Source organism: Daphnia pulicaria, chromosome 3 (genome assembly GCF_021234035.1).
Source record: "Daphnia pulicaria isolate SC F1-1A chromosome 3, SC_F0-13Bv2, whole genome shotgun sequence".
NCBI lineage: Eukaryota > Metazoa > Arthropoda > Branchiopoda > Diplostraca > Daphniidae > Daphnia > Daphnia pulicaria.
This window is the reverse complement of record NC_060915.1, coordinates 1,570,929-1,591,892: the sequence shown is the minus strand read 5'-3', so window position 1 is coordinate 1,591,892 and position 20,964 is coordinate 1,570,929. Positions and strand designations below refer to the sequence as shown.

The following is a 20,964-nucleotide window of genomic DNA, read 5'->3' as shown; positions in this document are numbered from 1 at the left end:
TAGAAAATCACTTCAAAGTGATAGAAATGTTTGTTCATTGAATTTGGACTCGTAACCATCGCGAATAAAAAAGCGCGATAAACTTTGAAAAACTCGCAATGAAATTTATCCAGAATCATTCCTATAGATGAATTGAACCTATCTCTATGCCATTGATATTTTTGATCTACGAATTTGGACTGGTAACCATCGCGATTAAAAAACGCGATAAACTTTGAAAAACTCTCAATGGAATTGATCCAGAATCATTCTTATAGATGAATTGAACCTATCTCTAAGGCATTGAAATTTTTTATCTACGAATTTGGACTGGTAACCATCGTGATTGAAAAGAAATTTCAAGAAGTTTGTTATTGAAAACCAACTGTTCATCGCCAACGACATCCCGTATTCCCAAGCGGTCACCCTTCCAAGTACTAACGGGACTCGACGTAACTTAACTTCTGGGAGCTGACGAGACCAGGTGCGTTCTACGTGATATGGCCGTTGACATTCAAAAATGAAAAATTACCCTCCCATTCCCAATGGATGAATAGAAAATCACTTCAAAGTGATAGAAATGTTTGTTCATTGAATTTGGACTCGTAACCATCGCGAATAAAAAAGCGCGATAAACTTTGAAAAACTCGCAATGAAATTTATCCAGAATCATTCCTATAGATGAATTGAACCTATCTCTATGCCATTGATATTTTTGATCTACGAATTTGGACTAGTAACCATCGCGATTAAAAAACGCGATAAACTTTGAAAAACTCGCAATGGAATTGATCCAGAATCATTCTTATAGATGAATTGAACCTATCTCTAAGGCATTGAAATTTTTTATCTACGAATTTGGACTGGTAACCATCGTGATTGAAAAAAAATTTCAGGAAGTTTGTTATTGAAAACAAACTGTTCATCGCCAACGACATCCCGTATTCCCAAGCGGTCACCCTTCCAAGTACTAACGGGACTCGACGTAACTTAACTTCTGGGAGTTGACGAGACCAGGTGCGTTCTACGTGATATGGCCGTTGACATTCATTAATGAAAATTTACCCTCCCAGTCCCAATGGATGAATAGAAAATCACTTCAAAGTGATAGAAATGTTTGTTCATTGAATTTGGACTCGTAACCATCGCGAATAAAAAAGCGCGGTAAAATTTGAAAAACTCGCAATGAAATTTATCCAGAATCATTCAAATAGATGAATTGAACCTATCTCTATGCCATTGAAATTTTTTATCTAAGAATTTGGACTGGTAACCATCGTGATTGAAAAAAAATTTCAAGAAGTTTGTTATTGAAAACAAACTGTTCATCGCCAACGACATCCCGTATTCCCAAGCGGTCACCCTTCCAAGTACTAACGGGACTCGACGTAACTTAACTTCTGGGAGCTGACAAGACCAGGTGCGTTCTACGTGATATGGCCGTTGACATTCAAAAATGAAAATTTACCCTCCCAGTCCCAATGGATGAATAGAAAATCACTTCAAAGTGATAGAAATGTTTGTTCATTGAATTTGGACTCGTAACCATCGCGAATAAAAAAGCGCGATAAACTTTGAAAAACTCGCAATGAAATTTATCCAGAATCATTCAAATAGATGAATTGAACCTATCTCTATGCCATTGAAATTTTTTATCTAAGAATTTGGACTGGTAACCATCGTGATTGAAAAAAAATTTCAAGAAGTTTGTTATTGAAAACAAACTGTTCATCGCCAACGACATCCCGTATTCCCAAGCGGTCACCCTTCCAAGTACTAACGGGACTCGACGTAACTTAACTTCTGGGAGCTGACAAGACCAGGTGCGTTCTACGTGATATGGCCGTTGACATTCAAAAATGAAAATTTACCCTCCCAGTCCCAATGGATGAATAGAAAATCACTTCAAAGTGATAGAAATGTTTGTTCATTGAATTTGGACTCGTAACCATCGCGAATAAAAAAGCGCGGTAAAATTTGAAAAACTCGCAATGAAATTTATCCAGAATCATTCAAATAGATGAATTGAACCTATCTCTATGCCATTGAAATTTTTTATCTAAGAATTTGGACTGGTAACCATCGTGATTGAAAAAAAATTTCAAGAAGTTTGTTATTGAAAACAAACTGTTCATCGCCAACGACATCCCGTATTCCCAAGCGGTCACCCTTCCAAGTACTAACGGGACTCGACGTAACTTAACTTCTGGGAGCTGACAAGACCAGGTGCGTTCTACGTGATATGGCCGTTGACATTCAAAAATGAAAATTTACCCTCCCAGTCCCAATGGATGAATAGAAAATCACTTCAAAGTGATAGAAATGTTTGTTCATTGAATTTGGACTCGTAACCATCGCGAATAAAAAAGCGCGATAAACTTTGAAAAACTCGCAATGAAATTTATCCAGAATCATTCAAATAGATGAATTGAACCTATCTCTATGCCATTGAAATTTTTTATCTAAGAATTTGGACTGGTAACCATCGTGATTGAAAAGAAATTTCAAGAAGTTTGTTATTGAAAACAAACTGTTCATCGCCAACGACATCCCGTATTCCCAAGCGGTCACCCTTCCAAGTACTAACGGGACTCGACGTAACTTAACTTCTGGGAGCTGACGAGACCAGGTGCGTTCTACGTGATATGGCCGTTGACATTCATTAATGAAAATTTACCCTCCCAGTCCCAATGGATGAATAGAAAATCACTTCAAAGTGATAGAAATGTTTGTTCATTGAATTTGGACTCGTAACCATCGCGAATAAAAAAGCGCGATAAACTTTGAAAAACTCTCAATGGAATTGATCCAGAATCATTCTTATAGATGAATTGAACCTATCTCTAAGGCATTGAAATTTTTTATCTACGAATTTGGACTGGTAACCATCGTGATTGAAAAAAAATTTCAGGAAGTTTGTTATTGAAAACAAACTGTTCATCGCCAACGACATCCCGTATTCCCAAGCGGTCAACCTTCCAAGTACTAACGGGACTCGACGTAACTTAACTTCTGGGAGTTGACGAGACCAGGTGCGTTCTACGTGATATGGCCGTTGACATTCAATAATGAAAATTTACCCTCCCAGTCCCAATGGATGAATAGAAAATCACTTCAAAGTGATAGAAATGTTTGTTCATTGAATTTGGACTCGTAACCATCGCGAATAAAAAAGCGCGATAAAATTTGAAAAACTCGCAATGAAATTTATCCAGAATCATTCAAATAGATGAATTGAACCTATCTCTATGCCATTGAAATTTTTTATCTAAGAATTTGGACTGGTAACCATCGTGATTGAAAAAAAATTTCAAGAAGTTTGTTATTGAAAACAAACTGTTCATCGCCAACGACATCCCGTATTCCCAAGCGGTCACCCTTCCAAGAACTAACGGGACTCGACGTAACTTAACTTCTGGGAGCTGACAAGACCAGGTGCGTTCTACGTGATATGGCCGTTGACATTCAAAAATGAAAATTTACCCTCCCAGTCCCAATGGATGAATAGAAAATCACTTCAAAGTGATATAAATGTTTGTTCATTGAATTTGGACTCGTAACCATCGCGAATAAAAAAGCGCGATAAACTTTGAAAAACTCGCAATGAAATTTATCCAGAATCATTCCTATAGATGAATTGAACCTATCTCTATGCCATTGATATTTTTGATCTACGAATTTGGACTGGTAACCATCGCGATTAAAAAACGCGATAAACTTTGAAAAACTCTCAATGGAATTGATCCAGAATCATTCTTATAGATGAATTGAACCTATCTCTAAGGCATTGAAATTTTTTATCTACGAATTTGGACTGGTAACCATCGTGATTGAAAAGAAATTTCAAGAAGTTTGTTATTGAAAACAAACTGTTCATCGCCAACGACATCCCGTATTCCCAAGCGGTCACCCTTCCAAGTACTAACGGGACTCGACGTAACTTAACTTCTGGGAGCTGACGAGACCAGGTGCGTTCTACGTGATATGGCCGTTGACATTCAAAAATGAAAAATTACCCTCCCATTCCCAATGGATGAATAGAAAATCACTTCAAAGTGATAGAAATGTTTGTTCATTGAATTTGGACTCGTAACCATCGCGAATAAAAAAGCGCGATAAACTTTGAAAAACTCTCAATGGAATTGATCCAGAATCATTCTTATAGATGAATTGAACCTATCTCTAAGGCATTGAAATTTTTTATCTACGAATTTGGACTGGTAACCATCGTGATTGAAAAAAAATTTCAGGAAGTTTGTTATTGAAAACAAACTGTTCATCGCCAACGACATCCCGTATTCCCAAGCGGTCACCCTTCCAAGTACTAACGGGACTCGACGTAACTTAACTTCTGGGAGTTGACGAGACCAGGTGCGTTCTACGTGATATGGCCGTTGACATTCAATAATGAAAATTTACCCTCCCAGTCCCAATGGATGAATAGAAAATCACTTCAAAGTGATATAAATGTTTGTTCATTGAATTTGGACTCGTAACCATCGCGAATAAAAAAGCGCGATAAACTTTGAAAAACTCGCAATGAAATTTATCCAGAATCATTCCTATAGATGAATTGAACCTATCTCTATGCCATTGATATTTTTGATCTACGAATTTGGACTGGTAACCATCGCGATTAAAAAACGCGATAAACTTTGAAAAACTCTCAATGGAATTGATCCAGAATCATTCTTATAGATGAATTGAACCTATCTCTAAGGCATTGAAATTTTTTATCTACGAATTTGGACTGGTAACCATCGTGATTGAAAAGAAATTTCAAGAAGTTTGTTATTGAAAACAAACTGTTCATCGCCAACGACATCCCGTATTCCCAAGCGGTCACCCTTCCAAGTACTAACGGGACTCGACGTAACTTAACTTCTGGGAGCTGACGAGACCAGGTGCGTTCTACGTGATATGGCCGTTGACATTCAAAAATGAAAAATTACCCTCCCATTCCCAATGGATGAATAGAAAATCACTTCAAAGTGATAGAAATGTTTGTTCATTGAATTTGGACTCGTAACCATCGCGAATAAAAAAGCGCGATAAACTTTGAAAAACTCTCAATGGAATTGATCCAGAATCATTCTTATAGATGAATTGAACCTATCTCTAAGGCATTGAAATTTTTTATCTACGAATTTGGACTGGTAACCATCGTGATTGAAAAAAAATTTCAGGAAGTTTGTTATTGAAAACAAACTGTTCATCGCCAACGACATCCCGTATTCCCAAGCGGTCACCCTTCCAAGTACTAACGGGACTCGACGTAACTTAACTTCTGGGAGTTGACGAGACCAGGTGCGTTCTACGTGATATGGCCGTTGACATTCAATAATGAAAATTTACCCTCCCAGTCCCAATGGATGAATAGAAAATCACTTCAAAGTGATAGAAATGTTTGTTCATTGAATTTGGACTCGTAACCATCGCGAATAAAAAAGCGCGATAAACTTTGAAAAACTCTCAATGGAATTGATCCAGAATCATTCTTATAGATGAATTGAACCTATCTCTAAGGCATTGAAATTTTTTATCTACGAATTTGGACTGGTAACCATCGTGATTGAAAAAAAATTTCAGGAAGTTTGTTATTGAAAACAAACTGTTCATCGCCAACGACATCCCGTATTCCCAAGCGGTCACCCTTCCAAGTACTAACGGGACTCGACGTAACTTAACTTCTGGGAGTTGACGAGACCAGGTGCGTTCTACGTGATATGGCCGTTGACATTCAATAATGAAAATTTACCCTCCCAGTCCCAATGGATGAATAGAAAATCACTTCAAAGTGATAGAAATGTTTGTTCATTGAATTTGGACTCGTAACCATCGCGAATAAAAAAGCGCGATAAAATTTGAAAAACTCGCAATGAAATTTATCCAGAATCATTCAAATAGATGAATTGAACCTATCTCTATGCCATTGAAATTTTTTATCTAAGAATTTGGACTGGTAACCATCGTGATTGAAAAAAAATTTCAAGAAGATTGTTATTGAAAACAAACTGTTCATCGCCAACGACATCCCGTATTCCCAAGCGGTCACCCTTCCAAGTACTAACGGGACTCGACGTAACTTAACTTCTGGGAGCTGACAAGACCAGGTGCGTTCTACGTGATATGGCCGTTGACATTCAAAAATGAAAATTTACCCTCCCAGTCCCAATGGATGAATAGAAAATCACTTCAAAGTGATAGAAATGTTTGTTCATTGAATTTGGACTCGTAACCATCGCGAATAAAAAAGCGCGATAAACTTTGAAAAACTCGCAATGAAATTTATCCAGAATCATTCCTATAGATGAATTGAACCTATCTCTATGCCATTGATATTTTTGATCTACGAATTTGGACTGGTAACCATCGCGATTAAAAAACGCGATAAACTTTGAAAAACTCTCAATGGAATTGATCCAGAATCATTCTTATAGATGAATTGAACCTATCTCTAAGGCATTGAAATTTTTTATCTACGAATTTGGACTGGTAACCATCGTGATTGAAAAAAAATTTCAAGAAGTTTGTTATTGAAAACAAACTGTTCATCGCCAACGACATCCCGTATTCCCAAGCGGTCACCCTTCCAAGTACTAACGGGACTCGACGTAACTTATTTTCTGGGAGCTGACGAGACCAGGTGCGTTCTACGTGATATGGCCGTTGACATTCAAAAATGAAAATTTACCCTCCCAGTCCCAATGGATGAATAGAAAATCACTTCAAAGTGATAGAAATGTTTGTTCATTGAATTTGGACTCGTAACCATCGCGAATAAAAAAGCGCGATAAACTTTGAAAAACTCGCAATGAAATTTATCCAGAATCATTCAAATAGATGAATTGAACCTATCTCTATGCCATTGAAATTTTTTATCTAAGAATTTGGACTGGTAACCATCGTGATTGAAAAAAAATTTCAAGAAGTTTGTTATTGAAAACAAACTGTTCATCGCCAACGACATCCCGTATTCCCAAGCGGTCACCCTTCCAAGTACTAACGGGACTCGACGTAACTTAACTTCTGGGAGCTGACAAGACCAGGTGCGTTCTACGTGATATGGCCGTTGACATTCAAAAATGAAAATTTACCCTCCCAGTCCCAATGGATGAATAGAAAATCACTTCAAAGTGATAGAAATGTTTGTTCATTGAATTTGGACTCGTAACCATCGCGAATAAAAAAGCGCGGTAAAATTTGAAAAACTCGCAATGAAATTTATCCAGAATCATTCAAATAGATGAATTGAACCTATCTCTATGCCATTGAAATTTTTTATCTAAGAATTTGGACTGGTAACCATCGTGATTGAAAAAAAATTTCAAGAAGTTTGTTATTGAAAACAAACTGTTCATCGCCAACGACATCCCGTATTCCCAAGCGGTCACCCTTCCAAGTACTAACGGGACTCGACGTAACTTAACTTCTGGGAGCTGACAAGACCAGGTGCGTTCTACGTGATATGGCCGTTGACATTCAAAAATGAAAATTTACCCTCCCAGTCCCAATGGATGAATAGAAAATCACTTCAAAGTGATAGAAATGTTTGTTCATTGAATTTGGACTCGTAACCATCGCGAATAAAAAAGCGCGATAAACTTTGAAAAACTCGCAATGAAATTTATCCAGAATCATTCAAATAGATGAATTGAACCTATCTCTATGCCATTGAAATTTTTTATCTAAGAATTTGGACTGGTAACCATCGTGATTGAAAAGAAATTTCAAGAAGTTTGTTATTGAAAACAAACTGTTCATCGCCAACGACATCCCGTATTCCCAAGCGGTCACCCTTCCAAGTACTAACGGGACTCGACGTAACTTAACTTCTGGGAGCTGACGAGACCAGGTGCGTTCTACGTGATATGGCCGTTGACATTCATTAATGAAAATTTACCCTCCCAGTCCCAATGGATGAATAGAAAATCACTTCAAAGTGATAGAAATGTTTGTTCATTGAATTTGGACTCGTAACCATCGCGAATAAAAAAGCGCGATAAACTTTGAAAAACTCTCAATGGAATTGATCCAGAATCATTCTTATAGATGAATTGAACCTATCTCTAAGGCATTGAAATTTTTTATCTACGAATTTGGACTGGTAACCATCGTGATTGAAAAAAAATTTCAGGAAGTTTGTTATTGAAAACAAACTGTTCATCGCCAACGACATCCCGTATTCCCAAGCGGTCAACCTTCCAAGTACTAACCGGACTCGACGTAACTTAACTTCTGGGAGTTGACGAGACCAGGTGCGTTCTACGTGATATGGCCGTTGACATTCAATAATGAAAATTTACCCTCCCAGTCCCAATGGATGAATAGAAAATCACTTCAAAGTGATAGAAATGTTTGTTCATTGAATTTGGACTCGTAACCATCGCGAATAAAAAAGCGCGATAAAATTTGAAAAACTCGCAATGAAATTTATCCAGAATCATTCAAATAGATGAATTGAACCTATCTCTATGCCATTGAAATTTTTTATCTAAGAATTTGGACTGGTAACCATCGTGATTGAAAAAAAATTTCAAGAAGTTTGTTATTGAAAACAAACTGTTCATCGCCAACGACATCCCGTATTCCCAAGCGGTCACCCTTCCAAGAACTAACAGGACTCGACGTAACTTAACTTCTGGGAGCTGACAAGACCAGGTGCGTTCTACGTGATATGGCCGTTGACATTCAAAAATGAAAATTTACCCTCCCAGTCCCAATGGATGAATAGAAAATCACTTCAAAGTGATATAAATGTTTGTTCATTGAATTTGGACTCGTAACCATCGCGAATAAAAAAGCGCGATAAACTTTGAAAAACTCGCAATGAAATTTATCCAGAATCATTCCTATAGATGAATTGAACCTATCTCTATGCCATTGATATTTTTGATCTACGAATTTGGACTGGTAACCATCGCGATTAAAAAACGCGATAAACTTTGAAAAACTCTCAATGGAATTGATCCAGAATCATTCTTATAGATGAATTGAACCTATCTCTAAGGCATTGAAATTTTTTATCTACGAATTTGGACTGGTAACCATCGTGATTGAAAAGAAATTTCAAGAAGTTTGTTATTGAAAACAAACTGTTCATCGCCAACGACATCCCGTATTCCCAAGCGGTCACCCTTCCAAGTACTAACGGGACTCGACGTAACTTAACTTCTGGGAGCTGACAAGACCAGGTGCGTTCTACGTGATATGGCCGTTGACATTCAAAAATGAAAATTTACCCTCCCAGTCCCAATGGATGAATAGAAAATCACTTCAAAGTGATAGAAATGTTTGTTCATTGAATTTGGACTCGTAACCATCGCGAATAAAAAAGCGCGATAAACTTTGAAAAACTCGCAATGAAATTTATCCAGAATCATTCCTATAGATGAATTGAACCTATCTCTATGCCATTGATATTTTTGATCTACGAATTTGGACTGGTAACTATCGCGATTAAAAAACGCGATAAACTTTGAAAAACTCTCAATGGAATTGATCCAGAATCATTCTTATAGATGAATTGAACCTATCTCTAAGGCATTGAAATTTTTTATCTACGAATTTGGACTGGTAACCATCGTGATTGAAAAAAAATTTCAAGAAGTTTGTTATTGAAAACAAACTGTTCATCGCCAACGACATCCCGTATTCCCAAGCGGTCACCCTTCCAAGTACTAACGGGACTCGACGTAACTTATTTTCTGGGAGCTGACGAGACCAGGTGCGTTCTACGTGATATGGCCGTTGACATTCAAAAATGAAAATTTACCCTCCCAGTCCCAATGGATGAATAGAAAATCACTTCAAAGTGATAGAAATGTTTGTTCATTGAATTTGGACTCGTAACCATCGCGAATAAAAAAGCGCGATAAACTTTGAAAAACTCGCAATGAAATTTATCCAGAATCATTCAAATAGATGAATTGAACCTATCTCTATGCCATTGAAATTTTTTATCTAAGAATTTGGACTGGTAACCATCGTGATTGAAAAAAAATTTCAAGAAGTTTGTTATTGAAAACAAACTGTTCATCGCCAACGACATCCCGTATTCCCAAGCGGTCACCCTTCCAAGTACTAACGGGACTCGACGTAACTTAACTTCTGGGAGCTGACAAGACCAGGTGCGTTCTACGTGATATGGCCGTTGACATTCAAAAATGAAAATTTACCCTCCCAGTCCCAATGGATGAATAGAAAATCACTTCAAAGTGATAGAAATGTTTGTTCATTGAATTTGGACTCGTAACCATCGCGAATAAAAAAGCGCGGTAAAATTTGAAAAACTCGCAATGAAATTTATCCAGAATCATTCAAATAGATGAATTGAACCTATCTCTATGCCATTGAAATTTTTTATCTAAGAATTTGGACTGGTAACCATCGTGATTGAAAAAAAATTTCAAGAAGTTTGTTATTGAAAACAAACTGTTCATCGCCAACGACATCCCGTATTCCCAAGCGGTCACCCTTCCAAGTACTAACGGGACTCGACGTAACTTAACTTCTGGGAGCTGACAAGACCAGGTGCGTTCTACGTGATATGGCCGTTGACATTCAAAAATGAAAATTTACCCTCCCAGTCCCAATGGATGAATAGAAAATCACTTCAAAGTGATAGAAATGTTTGTTCATTGAATTTGGACTCGTAACCATCGCGAATAAAAAAGCGCGATAAACTTTGAAAAACTCGCAATGAAATTTATCCAGAATCATTCAAATAGATGAATTGAACCTATCTCTATGCCATTGAAATTTTTTATCTAAGAATTTGGACTGGTAACCATCGTGATTGAAAAGAAATTTCAAGAAGTTTGTTATTGAAAACAAACTGTTCATCGCCAACGACATCCCGTATTCCCAAGCGGTCACCCTTCCAAGTACTAACGGGACTCGACGTAACTTAACTTCTGGGAGCTGACGAGACCAGGTGCGTTCTACGTGATATGGCCGTTGACATTCATTAATGAAAATTTACCCTCCCAGTCCCAATGGATGAATAGAAAATCACTTCAAAGTGATAGAAATGTTTGTTCATTGAATTTGGACTCGTAACCATCGCGAATAAAAAAGCGCGATAAACTTTGAAAAACTCTCAATGGAATTGATCCAGAATCATTCTTATAGATGAATTGAACCTATCTCTAAGGCATTGAAATTTTTTATCTACGAATTTGGACTGGTAACCATCGTGATTGAAAAAAAATTTCAGGAAGTTTGTTATTGAAAACAAACTGTTCATCGCCAACGACATCCCGTATTCCCAAGCGGTCAACCTTCCAAGTACTAACGGGACTCGACGTAACTTAACTTCTGGGAGTTGACGAGACCAGGTGCGTTCTACGTGATATGGCCGTTGACATTCAATAATGAAAATTTACCCTCCCAGTCCCAATGGATGAATAGAAAATCACTTCAAAGTGATAGAAATGTTTGTTCATTGAATTTGGACTCGTAACCATCGCGAATAAAAAAGCGCGATAAAATTTGAAAAACTCGCAATGAAATTTATCCAGAATCATTCAAATAGATGAATTGAACCTATCTCTATGCCATTGAAATTTTTTATCTAAGAATTTGGACTGGTAACCATCGTGATTGAAAAAAAATTTCAAGAAGTTTGTTATTGAAAACAAACTGTTCATCGCCAACGACATCCCGTATTCCCAAGCGGTCACCCTTCCAAGAACTAACGGGACTCGACGTAACTTAACTTCTGGGAGCTGACAAGACCAGGTGCGTTCTACGTGATATGGCCGTTGACATTCAAAAATGAAAATTTACCCTCCCAGTCCCAATGGATGAATAGAAAATCACTTCAAAGTGATATAAATGTTTGTTCATTGAATTTGGACTCGTAACCATCGCGAATAAAAAAGCGCGATAAACTTTGAAAAACTCGCAATGAAATTTATCCAGAATCATTCCTATAGATGAATTGAACCTATCTCTATGCCATTGATATTTTTGATCTACGAATTTGGACTGGTAACCATCGCGATTAAAAAACGCGATAAACTTTGAAAAACTCTCAATGGAATTGATCCAGAATCATTCTTATAGATGAATTGAACCTATCTCTAAGGCATTGAAATTTTTTATCTACGAATTTGGACTGGTAACCATCGTGATTGAAAAGAAATTTCAAGAAGTTTGTTATTGAAAACAAACTGTTCATCGCCAACGACATCCCGTATTCCCAAGCGGTCACCCTTCCAAGTACTAACGGGACTCGACGTAACTTAACTTCTGGGAGCTGACGAGACCAGGTGCGTTCTACGTGATATGGCCGTTGACATTCAAAAATGAAAAATTACCCTCCCATTCCCAATGGATGAATAGAAAATCACTTCAAAGTGATAGAAATGTTTGTTCATTGAATTTGGACTCGTAACCATCGCGAATAAAAAAGCGCGATAAACTTTGAAAAACTCTCAATGGAATTGATCCAGAATCATTCTTATAGATGAATTGAACCTATCTCTAAGGCATTGAAATTTTTTATCTACGAATTTGGACTGGTAACCATCGTGATTGAAAAAAAATTTCAGGAAGTTTGTTATTGAAAACAAACTGTTCATCGCCAACGACATCCCGTATTCCCAAGCGGTCACCCTTCCAAGTACTAACGGGACTCGACGTAACTTAACTTCTGGGAGTTGACGAGACCTATCTCCTTGATCCAGAATCATTCTTATAGATGAATTGAACCTATCTCTAAGGCATTGAAATTTTTTATCTACGAATTTGGACTGGTAACCATCGTGATTGAAAAAAAATTTCAGGAAGTTTGTTATTGAAAACAAACTGTTCATCGCCAACGACATCCCGTATTCCCAAGCGGTCACCCTTCCAAGTACTAACGGGACTCGACGTAACTTAACTTCTGGGAGTTGACGAGACCAGGTGCGTTCTACGTGATATGGCCGTTGACATTCAATAATGAAAATTTACCCTCCCAGTCCCAATGGATGAATAGAAAATCACTTCAAAGTGATATAAATGTTTGTTCATTGAATTTGGACTCGTAACCATCGCGAATAAAAAAGCGCGATAAACTTTGAAAAACTCGCAATGAAATTTATCCAGAATCATTCCTATAGATGAATTGAACCTATCTCTATGCCATTGATATTTTTGATCTACGAATTTGGACTGGTAACCATCGCGATTAAAAAACGCGATAAACTTTGAAAAACTCTCAATGGAATTGATCCAGAATCATTCTTATAGATGAATTGAACCTATCTCTAAGGCATTGAAATTTTTTATCTACGAATTTGGACTGGTAACCATCGTGATTGAAAAGAAATTTCAAGAAGTTTGTTATTGAAAACAAACTGTTCATCGCCAACGACATCCCGTATTCCCAAGCGGTCACCCTTCCAAGTACTAACGGGACTCGACGTAACTTAACTTCTGGGAGTTGACGAGACCTATCTCCTTGATCCAGAATCATTCTTATAGATGAATTGAACCTATCTCTAAGGCATTGAAATTTTTTATCTACGAATTTGGACTGGTAACCATCGTGATTGAAAAGAAATTTCAAGAAGTTTGTTATTGAAAACAAACTGTTCATCGCCAACGACATCCCGTATTCCCAAGCGGTCACCCTTCCAAGTACTAACGGGACTCGACGTAACTTAACTTCTGGGAGCTGACGAGACCAGGTGCGTTCTACGTGATATGGCCGTTGACATTCAAAAATGAAAAATTACCCTCCCATTCCCAATGGATGAATAGAAAATCACTTCAAAGTGATAGAAATGTTTGTTCATTGAATTTGGACTCGTAACCATCGCGAATAAAAAAGCGCGATAAACTTTGAAAAACTCTCAATGGAATTGATCCAGAATCATTCTTATAGATGAATTGAACCTATCTCTAAGGCATTGAAATTTTTTATCTACGAATTTGGACTGGTAACCATCGTGATTGAAAAAAAATTTCAGGAAGTTTGTTATTGAAAACAAACTGTTCATCGCCAACGACATCCCGTATTCCCAAGCGGTCACCCTTCCAAGTACTAACGGGACTCGACGTAACTTAACTTCTGGGAGTTGACGAGACCAGGTGCGTTCTACGTGATATGGCCGTTGACATTCAATAATGAAAATTTACCCTCCCAGTCCCAATGGATGAATAGAAAATCACTTCAAAGTGATAGAAATGTTTGTTCATTGAATTTGGACTCGTAACCATCGCGAATAAAAAAGCGCGATAAACTTTGAAAAACTCTCAATGGAATTGATCCAGAATCATTCTTATAGATGAATTGAACCTATCTCTAAGGCATTGAAATTTTTTATCTACGAATTTGGACTGGTAACCATCGTGATTGAAAAAAAATTTCAGGAAGTTTGTTATTGAAAACAAACTGTTCATCGCCAACGACATCCCGTATTCCCAAGCGGTCACCCTTCCAAGTACTAACGGGACTCGACGTAACTTAACTTCTGGGAGTTGACGAGACCAGGTGCGTTCTACGTGATATGGCCGTTGACATTCAATAATGAAAATTTACCCTCCCAGTCCCAATGGATGAATAGAAAATCACTTCAAAGTGATAGAAATGTTTGTTCATTGAATTTGGACTCGTAACCATCGCGAATAAAAAAGCGCGATAAACTTTGAAAAACTCTCAATGGAATTGATCCAGAATCATTCTTATAGATGAATTGAACCTATCTCTAAGGCATTGAAATTTTTTATCTACGAATTTGGACTGGTAACCATCGTGATTGAAAAAAAATTTCAGGAAGTTTGTTATTGAAAACAAACTGTTCATCGCCAACGACATCCCGTATTCCCAAGCGGTCACCCTTCCAAGTACTAACGGGACTCGACGTAACTTAACTTCTGGGAGTTGACGAGACCAGGTGCGTTCTACGTGATATGGCCGTTGACATTCAATAATGAAAATTTACCCTCCCAGTCCCAATGGATGAATAGAAAATCACTTCAAAGTGATAGAAATGTTTGTTCATTGAATTTGGACTCGTAACCATCGCGAATAAAAAAGCGCGATAAAATTTGAAAAACTCGCAATGAAATTTATCCAGAATCATTCAAATAGATGAATTGAACCTATCTCTATGCCATTGAAATTTTTTATCTAAGAATTTGGACTGGTAACCATCGTGATTGAAAAAAAATTTCAAGAAGTTTGTTTTTGAAAACAAACTGTTCATCGCCAACGACATCCCGTATTCCCAAGCGGTCACCCTTCCAAGAACTAACGGGACTCGACGTAACTTAACTTCTAGGAGCTGACAAGACCAGGTGCGTTCTACGTGATATGGCCGTTGACATTCAAAAATGAAAATTTACCCTCCCAGTCCCAATGGATGAATAGAAAATCACTTCAAAGTGATATAAATGTTTGTTCATTGAATTTGGACTCGTAACCATCGCGAATAAAAAAGCGCGATAAACTTTGAAAAACTCGCAATGAAATTTATCCAGAATCATTCCTATAGATGAATTGAACCTATCTCTATGCCATTGATATTTTTGATCTACGAATTTGGACTGGTAACCATCGCGATTAAAAAACGCGATAAACTTTGAAAAACTCTCAATGGAATTGATCCAGAATCATTCTTATAGATGAATTGAACCTATCTCTAAGGCATTGAAATTTTTTATCTACGAATTTGGACTGGTAACCATCGTGATTGAAAAAAAATTTCAAGAAGTTTGTTATTGAAAACAAACTGTTCATCGCCAACGACATCCCGTATTCCCAAGCGGTCACCCTTCCAAGTACTAACGGGACTCGACGTAACTTATTTTCTGGGAGCTGACGAGACCAGGTGCGTTCTACGTGATATGGCCGTTGACATTCAAAAATGAAAAATTACCCTCCCATTCCCAATGGATGAATAGAAAATCACTTCAAAGTGATAGAAATGTTTGTTCATTGAATTTGGACTCGTAACCATCGCGAATAAAAAAGCGCGATAAAATTTGAAAAACTCGCAATGAAATTTATCCAGAATCATTCAAATAGATGAATTGAACCTATCTCTATGCCATTGAAATTTTTTATCTAAGAATTTGGACTGGTAACCATCGTGATTGAAAAAAAATTTCAAGAAGTTTGTTTTTGAAAACAAACTGTTCATCGCCAACGACATCCCGTATTCCCAAGCGGTCACCCTTCCAAGAACTAACGGGACTCGACGTAACTTAACTTCTAGGAGCTGACAAGACCAGGTGCGTTCTACGTGATATGGCCGTTGACATTCAAAAATGAAAATTTACCCTCCCAGTCCCAATGGATGAATAGAAAATCACTTCAAAGTGATAGAAATGTTTGTTCATTGAATTTGGACTCGTAACCATCGCGAATAAAAAAGCGCGATAAACTTTGAAAAACTCGCAATGAAATTTATCCAGAATCATTCCTATAGATGAATTGAACCTATCTCTATGCCATTGATATTTTTGATCTACGAATTTGGACTGGTAACCATCGCGATTAAAAAACGCGATAAACTTTGAAAAACTCGCAATGAAATTTATCCAGAATCATTCAAATAGATGAATTGAACCTATCTCTATGCCATTGAAATTTTTTATCTAAGAATTTGGACTGGTAACCATCGTGATTGAAAAAAAATTTCAAGAAGTTTGTTATTGAAAACAAACTGTTCATCGCCAACGACATCCCGTATTCCCAAGCGGTCACCCTTCCAAGTACTAACGGGACTCGACGTAACTTAACTTCTGGGAGCTGACGAGACCAGGTGCGTTCTACGTGATATGGCCGTTGACATTCAAAAATGAAAAATTACCCTCCCATTCCCAATGGATGAATAGAAAATCACTTCAAAGTGATAGAAATGTTTGTTCATTGAATTTGGACTCGTAACCATCGCGAATAAAAAAGCGCGATAAACTTTGAAAAACTCTCAATGGAATTGATCCAGAATCATTCTTATAGATGAATTGAACCTATCTCTAAGGCATTGAAATTTTTTATCTACGAATTTGGACTGGTAACCATCGTGATTGAAAAAAAATTTCAGGAAGTTTGTTATTGAAAACAAACTGTTCATCGCCAACGACATCCCGTATTCCCAAGGGGTCACCCTTCCAATTACTAACGGGACTCGACGTAACTTAACTTCTGGGAGTTGACGAGAACAGGTGCGTTCTACGTGATATGGCCGTTGACATTCAATAATGAAAATTTACCCTCCCAGTCCCAATGGATGAATAGAAAATCACTTCAAAGTGATAGAAATGTTTGTTCATTGAATTTGGACTCGTAACCATCGCGAATAAAAAAGCGCGATAAAATTTGAAAAACTCGCAATGAAATTTATCCAGAATCATTCAAATAGATGAATTGAACCTATCTCTATGCCATTGAAATTTTTTATCTAAGAATTTGGACTGGTAACCATCGTGATTGAAAAAAAATTTCAAGAAGATTGTTATTGAAAACAAACTGTTCATCGCCAACGACATCCCGTATTCCCAAGCGGTCACCCTTCCAAGTACTAACGGGACTCGACGTAACTTAACTTCTGGGAGCTGACAAGACCAGGTGCGTTCTACGTGATATGGCCGTTGACATTCAAAAATGAAAATTTACCCTCCCAGTCCCAATGGATGAATAGAAAATCACTTCAAAGTGATAGAAATGTTTGTTCATTGAATTTGGACTCGTAACCATCGCGAATAAAAAAGCGCGATAAACTTTGAAAAACTCGCAATGAAATTTATCCAGAATCATTCCTATAGATGAATTGAACCTATCTCTATGCCATTGATATTTTTGATCTACGAATTTGGACTGGTAACCATCGCGATTAAAAAACGCGATAAACTTTGAAAAACTCTCAATGGAATTGATCCAGAATCATTCTTATAGATGAATTGAACCTATCTCTAAGGCATTGAAATTTTTTATCTACGAATTTGGACTGGTAACCATCGTGATTGAAAAAAAATTTCAAGAAAATTGTTATTGAAAACAAACTGTTCATCGCCAACGACATCCCGTATTCCCAAGCGGTCACCCTTCCAAGTACTAACGGGACTCGACGTAACTTATTTTCTGGGAGCTGACGAGACCAGGTGCGTTCTACGTGATATGGCCGTTGACATTCAAAAATGAAAATTTACCCTCCCAGTCCCAATGGATGAATAGAAAATCACTTCAAAGTGATAGAAATGTTTGTTCATTGAATTTGGACTCGTAACCATCGCGAATAAAAAAGCGCGATAAACTTTGAAAAACTCGCAATGAAATTTATCCAGAATCATTCAAATCGATGAATTGAACCTATCTCTATGCCATTGAAATTTTTTATCTACGAATTTGGACTGGTAACCATCGTGATTGAAAAAAAATTTCAGGAAGTTTGTTATTGAAAACAAACTGTTCATCGCCAACGACATCCCGTATTCCCAAGCGGTCACCCTTCCAAGTACTAACGGGACTCGACGTAACTTAACTTCTGGGAGTTGACGAGACCAGGTGCGTTCTACGTGATATGGCCGTTGACATTCAATAATGAAAATTTACCCTCCCAGTCCCAATGGATGAATAGAAAATCACTTCAAAGTGATAGAAATGTTTGTTCATTGAATTTGGACTCGTAACCATCGCGAATAAAAAAGCGCGATAAACTTTGAAAAACTCGCAATGAAATTTATCCAGAATCATTCCTATAGATGAATTGAACCTATCTCTATGCCATTGATATTTTTGATCTACGAATTTGGACTGGTAACCATCGCGATTAAAAAACGCGATAAACTTTGAAAAACTCTCAATGGAATTGATCCAGAATCATTCTTATAGATGAATTGAACCTATCTCTAAGGCATTGAAATTTTTTATCTACGAATTTGGACTGGTAACCATCGTGATTGAAAAAAAATTTCAAGAAGTTTGTTATTGAAAACAAACTGTTCATCGCCAACGACATCCCGTATTCCCAAGCGGTCACCCTTCCAAGTACTAACGGGACTCGACGTAACTTATTTTCTGGGAGCTGACGAGACCAGGTGCGTTCTACGTGATATGGCCGTTGACATTCAAAAATGAAAATTTACCCTCCCAGTCCCAATGGATGAATAGAAAATCACTTCAAAGTGATAGAAATGTTTGTTCATTGAATTTGGACTCGTAACCATCGCGAATAAAAAAGCGCGATAAAATTTGAAAAACTCGCAATGAAATTTATCCAGAATCATTCAAATAGATGAATTGAACCTATCTCTATGCCATTGAAATTTTTTATCTAAGAATTTGGACTGGTAACCATCGTGATTGAAAAAAAATTTCAAGAAGTTTGTTATTGAAAACAAACTGTTCATCGCCAACGACATCCCGTATTCCCAAGCGGTCACCCTTCCAAGTACTAACGGGACTCGACGTAACTTAACTTCTGGGAGCTGACGAGACCAGGTGCGTTCTACGTGATATGGCCGTTGACATTCAAAAATGAAAAATTACCCTCCCATTCCCAATGGATGAATAGAAAATCACTTCAAAGTGATAGAAATGTTTGTTCATTGAATTTGGACTCGTAACCATCGCGAATAAAAAAGCGCGATAAAATTTGAAAAACTCGCAATGAAATTTATCCAGAATCATTCAAATAGATGAATTGAACCTATCTCTATGCCATTGAAATTTTTTATCTAAGAATTTGGACTGGTAACCATCGTGATTGAAAAAAAATTTCAAGAAGTTTGTTTTTGAAAACAAACTGTTCATCGCCAACGACATCCCGTATTCCCAAGCGGTCACCCTTCCAAGAACTAACGGGACTCGACGTAACTTAACTTCTAGGAGCTGACAAGACCAGGTGCGTTCTACGTGATATGGCCGTTGACATTCAAAAATGAAAATTTACCCTCCCAGTCCCAATGGATGAATAGAAAATCACTTCAAAGTGATAGAAATGTTTGTTCATTGAATTTGGACTCGTAACCATCGCGAATAAAAAAGCGCGATAAACTTTGAAAAACTCGCAATGAAATTTATCCAGAATCATTCCTATAGATGAATTGAACCTATCTCTATGCCATTGATATTTTTGATCTACGAATTTGGACTGGTAACCATCGCGATTAAAAAACGCGATAAACTTTGAAAAACTCGCAATGAAATTTATCCAGAATCATTCAAATAGATGAATTGAACCTATCTCTATGCCATTGAAATTTTTTATCTAAGAATTTGGACTGGTAACCATCGTGATTGAAAAAAAATTTCAAGAAGTTTGTTATTGAAAACAAACTGTTCATCGCCAACGACATCCCGTATTCCCAAGCGGTCACCCTTCCAAGTACTAACGGGACTCGACGTAACTTAACTTCTGGGAGCTGACGAGACCAGGTGCGTTCTACGTGATATGGCCGTTGACATTCAAAAATGAAAAATTACCCTCCCATTCCCAATGGATGAATAGAAAATCACTTCAAAGTGATAGAAATGTTTGTTCATTGAATTTGGACTCGTAACCATCGCGAATAAAAAAGCGCGATAAACTTTGAAAAACTCTCAATGGAATTGATCCAGAATCATTCTTATAGATGAATTGAACCTATCTCTAAGGCATTGAAATTTTTTATCTACGAATTTGGACTGGTAACCATCGTGATTGAAAAAAAATTTCAGGAAGTTTGTTATTGAAAACAAACTGTTCATCGCCAACGACATCCCGTATTCCCAAGGGGTCACCCTTCCAATTACTAACGGGACTCGACGTAACTTAACTTCTGGGAGTTGACGAGAACAGGTGCGTTCTACGTGATATGGCCGTTGACATTCAATAATGAAAATTTACCCTCCCAGTCCCAATGGATGAATAGAAAATCACTTCAAAGTGATAGAAATGTTTGTTCATTGAATTTGGACTCGTAACCATCGCGAATAAAAAAGCGCGATAAAATTTGAAAAACTCGCAATGAAATTTATCCAGAATCATTCAAATAGATGAATTGAAC

The 20,964-nt window shown here is 37.3% G+C and overlaps 46 pseudogenes; all 46 read right to left on the bottom strand.

The window, feature by feature from the left end:
* Window positions 1–372: 372 nt before the first annotated feature.
* Window positions 373–491, bottom strand: LOC124331910 (annotated as a pseudogene).
* A 414-nt stretch (window positions 492–905) lies between these two features.
* Window positions 906–1,024, bottom strand: LOC124335464 (annotated as a pseudogene).
* Window positions 1,025–1,308: 284 nt separating this feature from the next.
* On the bottom strand, window positions 1,309–1,427 carry LOC124335032 (annotated as a pseudogene).
* A 284-nt stretch (window positions 1,428–1,711) lies between these two features.
* LOC124335030 lies at window positions 1,712–1,830 on the bottom strand (annotated as a pseudogene).
* A 284-nt stretch (window positions 1,831–2,114) lies between these two features.
* Window positions 2,115–2,233, bottom strand: LOC124335029 (annotated as a pseudogene).
* Window positions 2,234–2,517: 284 nt separating this feature from the next.
* Window positions 2,518–2,636, bottom strand: LOC124331909 (annotated as a pseudogene).
* Window positions 2,637–2,920: 284 nt separating this feature from the next.
* On the bottom strand, window positions 2,921–3,039 carry LOC124329921 (annotated as a pseudogene).
* A 284-nt stretch (window positions 3,040–3,323) lies between these two features.
* On the bottom strand, window positions 3,324–3,442 carry LOC124330023 (annotated as a pseudogene).
* Window positions 3,443–3,856: 414 nt separating this feature from the next.
* LOC124331908 lies at window positions 3,857–3,975 on the bottom strand (annotated as a pseudogene).
* Window positions 3,976–4,259: 284 nt separating this feature from the next.
* On the bottom strand, window positions 4,260–4,378 carry LOC124335463 (annotated as a pseudogene).
* A 414-nt stretch (window positions 4,379–4,792) lies between these two features.
* On the bottom strand, window positions 4,793–4,911 carry LOC124331907 (annotated as a pseudogene).
* A 284-nt stretch (window positions 4,912–5,195) lies between these two features.
* On the bottom strand, window positions 5,196–5,314 carry LOC124335462 (annotated as a pseudogene).
* Window positions 5,315–5,598: 284 nt separating this feature from the next.
* LOC124335460 lies at window positions 5,599–5,717 on the bottom strand (annotated as a pseudogene).
* A 284-nt stretch (window positions 5,718–6,001) lies between these two features.
* On the bottom strand, window positions 6,002–6,120 carry LOC124335028 (annotated as a pseudogene).
* Window positions 6,121–6,534: 414 nt separating this feature from the next.
* Window positions 6,535–6,653, bottom strand: LOC124329847 (annotated as a pseudogene).
* A 284-nt stretch (window positions 6,654–6,937) lies between these two features.
* Window positions 6,938–7,056, bottom strand: LOC124335027 (annotated as a pseudogene).
* Window positions 7,057–7,340: 284 nt separating this feature from the next.
* LOC124335025 lies at window positions 7,341–7,459 on the bottom strand (annotated as a pseudogene).
* A 284-nt stretch (window positions 7,460–7,743) lies between these two features.
* LOC124331906 lies at window positions 7,744–7,862 on the bottom strand (annotated as a pseudogene).
* Window positions 7,863–8,146: 284 nt separating this feature from the next.
* LOC124330133 lies at window positions 8,147–8,265 on the bottom strand (annotated as a pseudogene).
* A 284-nt stretch (window positions 8,266–8,549) lies between these two features.
* On the bottom strand, window positions 8,550–8,668 carry LOC124330124 (annotated as a pseudogene).
* Window positions 8,669–9,082: 414 nt separating this feature from the next.
* Window positions 9,083–9,201, bottom strand: LOC124335024 (annotated as a pseudogene).
* Window positions 9,202–9,615: 414 nt separating this feature from the next.
* On the bottom strand, window positions 9,616–9,734 carry LOC124329846 (annotated as a pseudogene).
* A 284-nt stretch (window positions 9,735–10,018) lies between these two features.
* Window positions 10,019–10,137, bottom strand: LOC124335023 (annotated as a pseudogene).
* Window positions 10,138–10,421: 284 nt separating this feature from the next.
* LOC124335022 lies at window positions 10,422–10,540 on the bottom strand (annotated as a pseudogene).
* Window positions 10,541–10,824: 284 nt separating this feature from the next.
* Window positions 10,825–10,943, bottom strand: LOC124331905 (annotated as a pseudogene).
* Window positions 10,944–11,227: 284 nt separating this feature from the next.
* Window positions 11,228–11,346, bottom strand: LOC124329920 (annotated as a pseudogene).
* Window positions 11,347–11,630: 284 nt separating this feature from the next.
* Window positions 11,631–11,749, bottom strand: LOC124330022 (annotated as a pseudogene).
* A 414-nt stretch (window positions 11,750–12,163) lies between these two features.
* Window positions 12,164–12,282, bottom strand: LOC124331904 (annotated as a pseudogene).
* A 518-nt stretch (window positions 12,283–12,800) lies between these two features.
* Window positions 12,801–12,919, bottom strand: LOC124335459 (annotated as a pseudogene).
* Window positions 12,920–13,567: 648 nt separating this feature from the next.
* LOC124331902 lies at window positions 13,568–13,686 on the bottom strand (annotated as a pseudogene).
* A 284-nt stretch (window positions 13,687–13,970) lies between these two features.
* Window positions 13,971–14,089, bottom strand: LOC124335457 (annotated as a pseudogene).
* A 284-nt stretch (window positions 14,090–14,373) lies between these two features.
* LOC124335456 lies at window positions 14,374–14,492 on the bottom strand (annotated as a pseudogene).
* A 284-nt stretch (window positions 14,493–14,776) lies between these two features.
* Window positions 14,777–14,895, bottom strand: LOC124335455 (annotated as a pseudogene).
* Window positions 14,896–15,179: 284 nt separating this feature from the next.
* LOC124330297 lies at window positions 15,180–15,298 on the bottom strand (annotated as a pseudogene).
* Window positions 15,299–15,712: 414 nt separating this feature from the next.
* On the bottom strand, window positions 15,713–15,831 carry LOC124329845 (annotated as a pseudogene).
* Window positions 15,832–16,115: 284 nt separating this feature from the next.
* LOC124330296 lies at window positions 16,116–16,234 on the bottom strand (annotated as a pseudogene).
* Window positions 16,235–16,648: 414 nt separating this feature from the next.
* Window positions 16,649–16,767, bottom strand: LOC124331901 (annotated as a pseudogene).
* Window positions 16,768–17,051: 284 nt separating this feature from the next.
* On the bottom strand, window positions 17,052–17,170 carry LOC124330397 (annotated as a pseudogene).
* Window positions 17,171–17,454: 284 nt separating this feature from the next.
* LOC124335021 lies at window positions 17,455–17,573 on the bottom strand (annotated as a pseudogene).
* Window positions 17,574–17,987: 414 nt separating this feature from the next.
* Window positions 17,988–18,106, bottom strand: LOC124329842 (annotated as a pseudogene).
* Window positions 18,107–18,390: 284 nt separating this feature from the next.
* LOC124335454 lies at window positions 18,391–18,509 on the bottom strand (annotated as a pseudogene).
* A 414-nt stretch (window positions 18,510–18,923) lies between these two features.
* Window positions 18,924–19,042, bottom strand: LOC124329841 (annotated as a pseudogene).
* A 284-nt stretch (window positions 19,043–19,326) lies between these two features.
* LOC124331900 lies at window positions 19,327–19,445 on the bottom strand (annotated as a pseudogene).
* Window positions 19,446–19,729: 284 nt separating this feature from the next.
* On the bottom strand, window positions 19,730–19,848 carry LOC124330295 (annotated as a pseudogene).
* A 414-nt stretch (window positions 19,849–20,262) lies between these two features.
* Window positions 20,263–20,381, bottom strand: LOC124331899 (annotated as a pseudogene).
* A 284-nt stretch (window positions 20,382–20,665) lies between these two features.
* Window positions 20,666–20,784, bottom strand: LOC124330395 (annotated as a pseudogene).
* Between the last annotated feature and the right edge of the window lie 180 nt (window positions 20,785–20,964).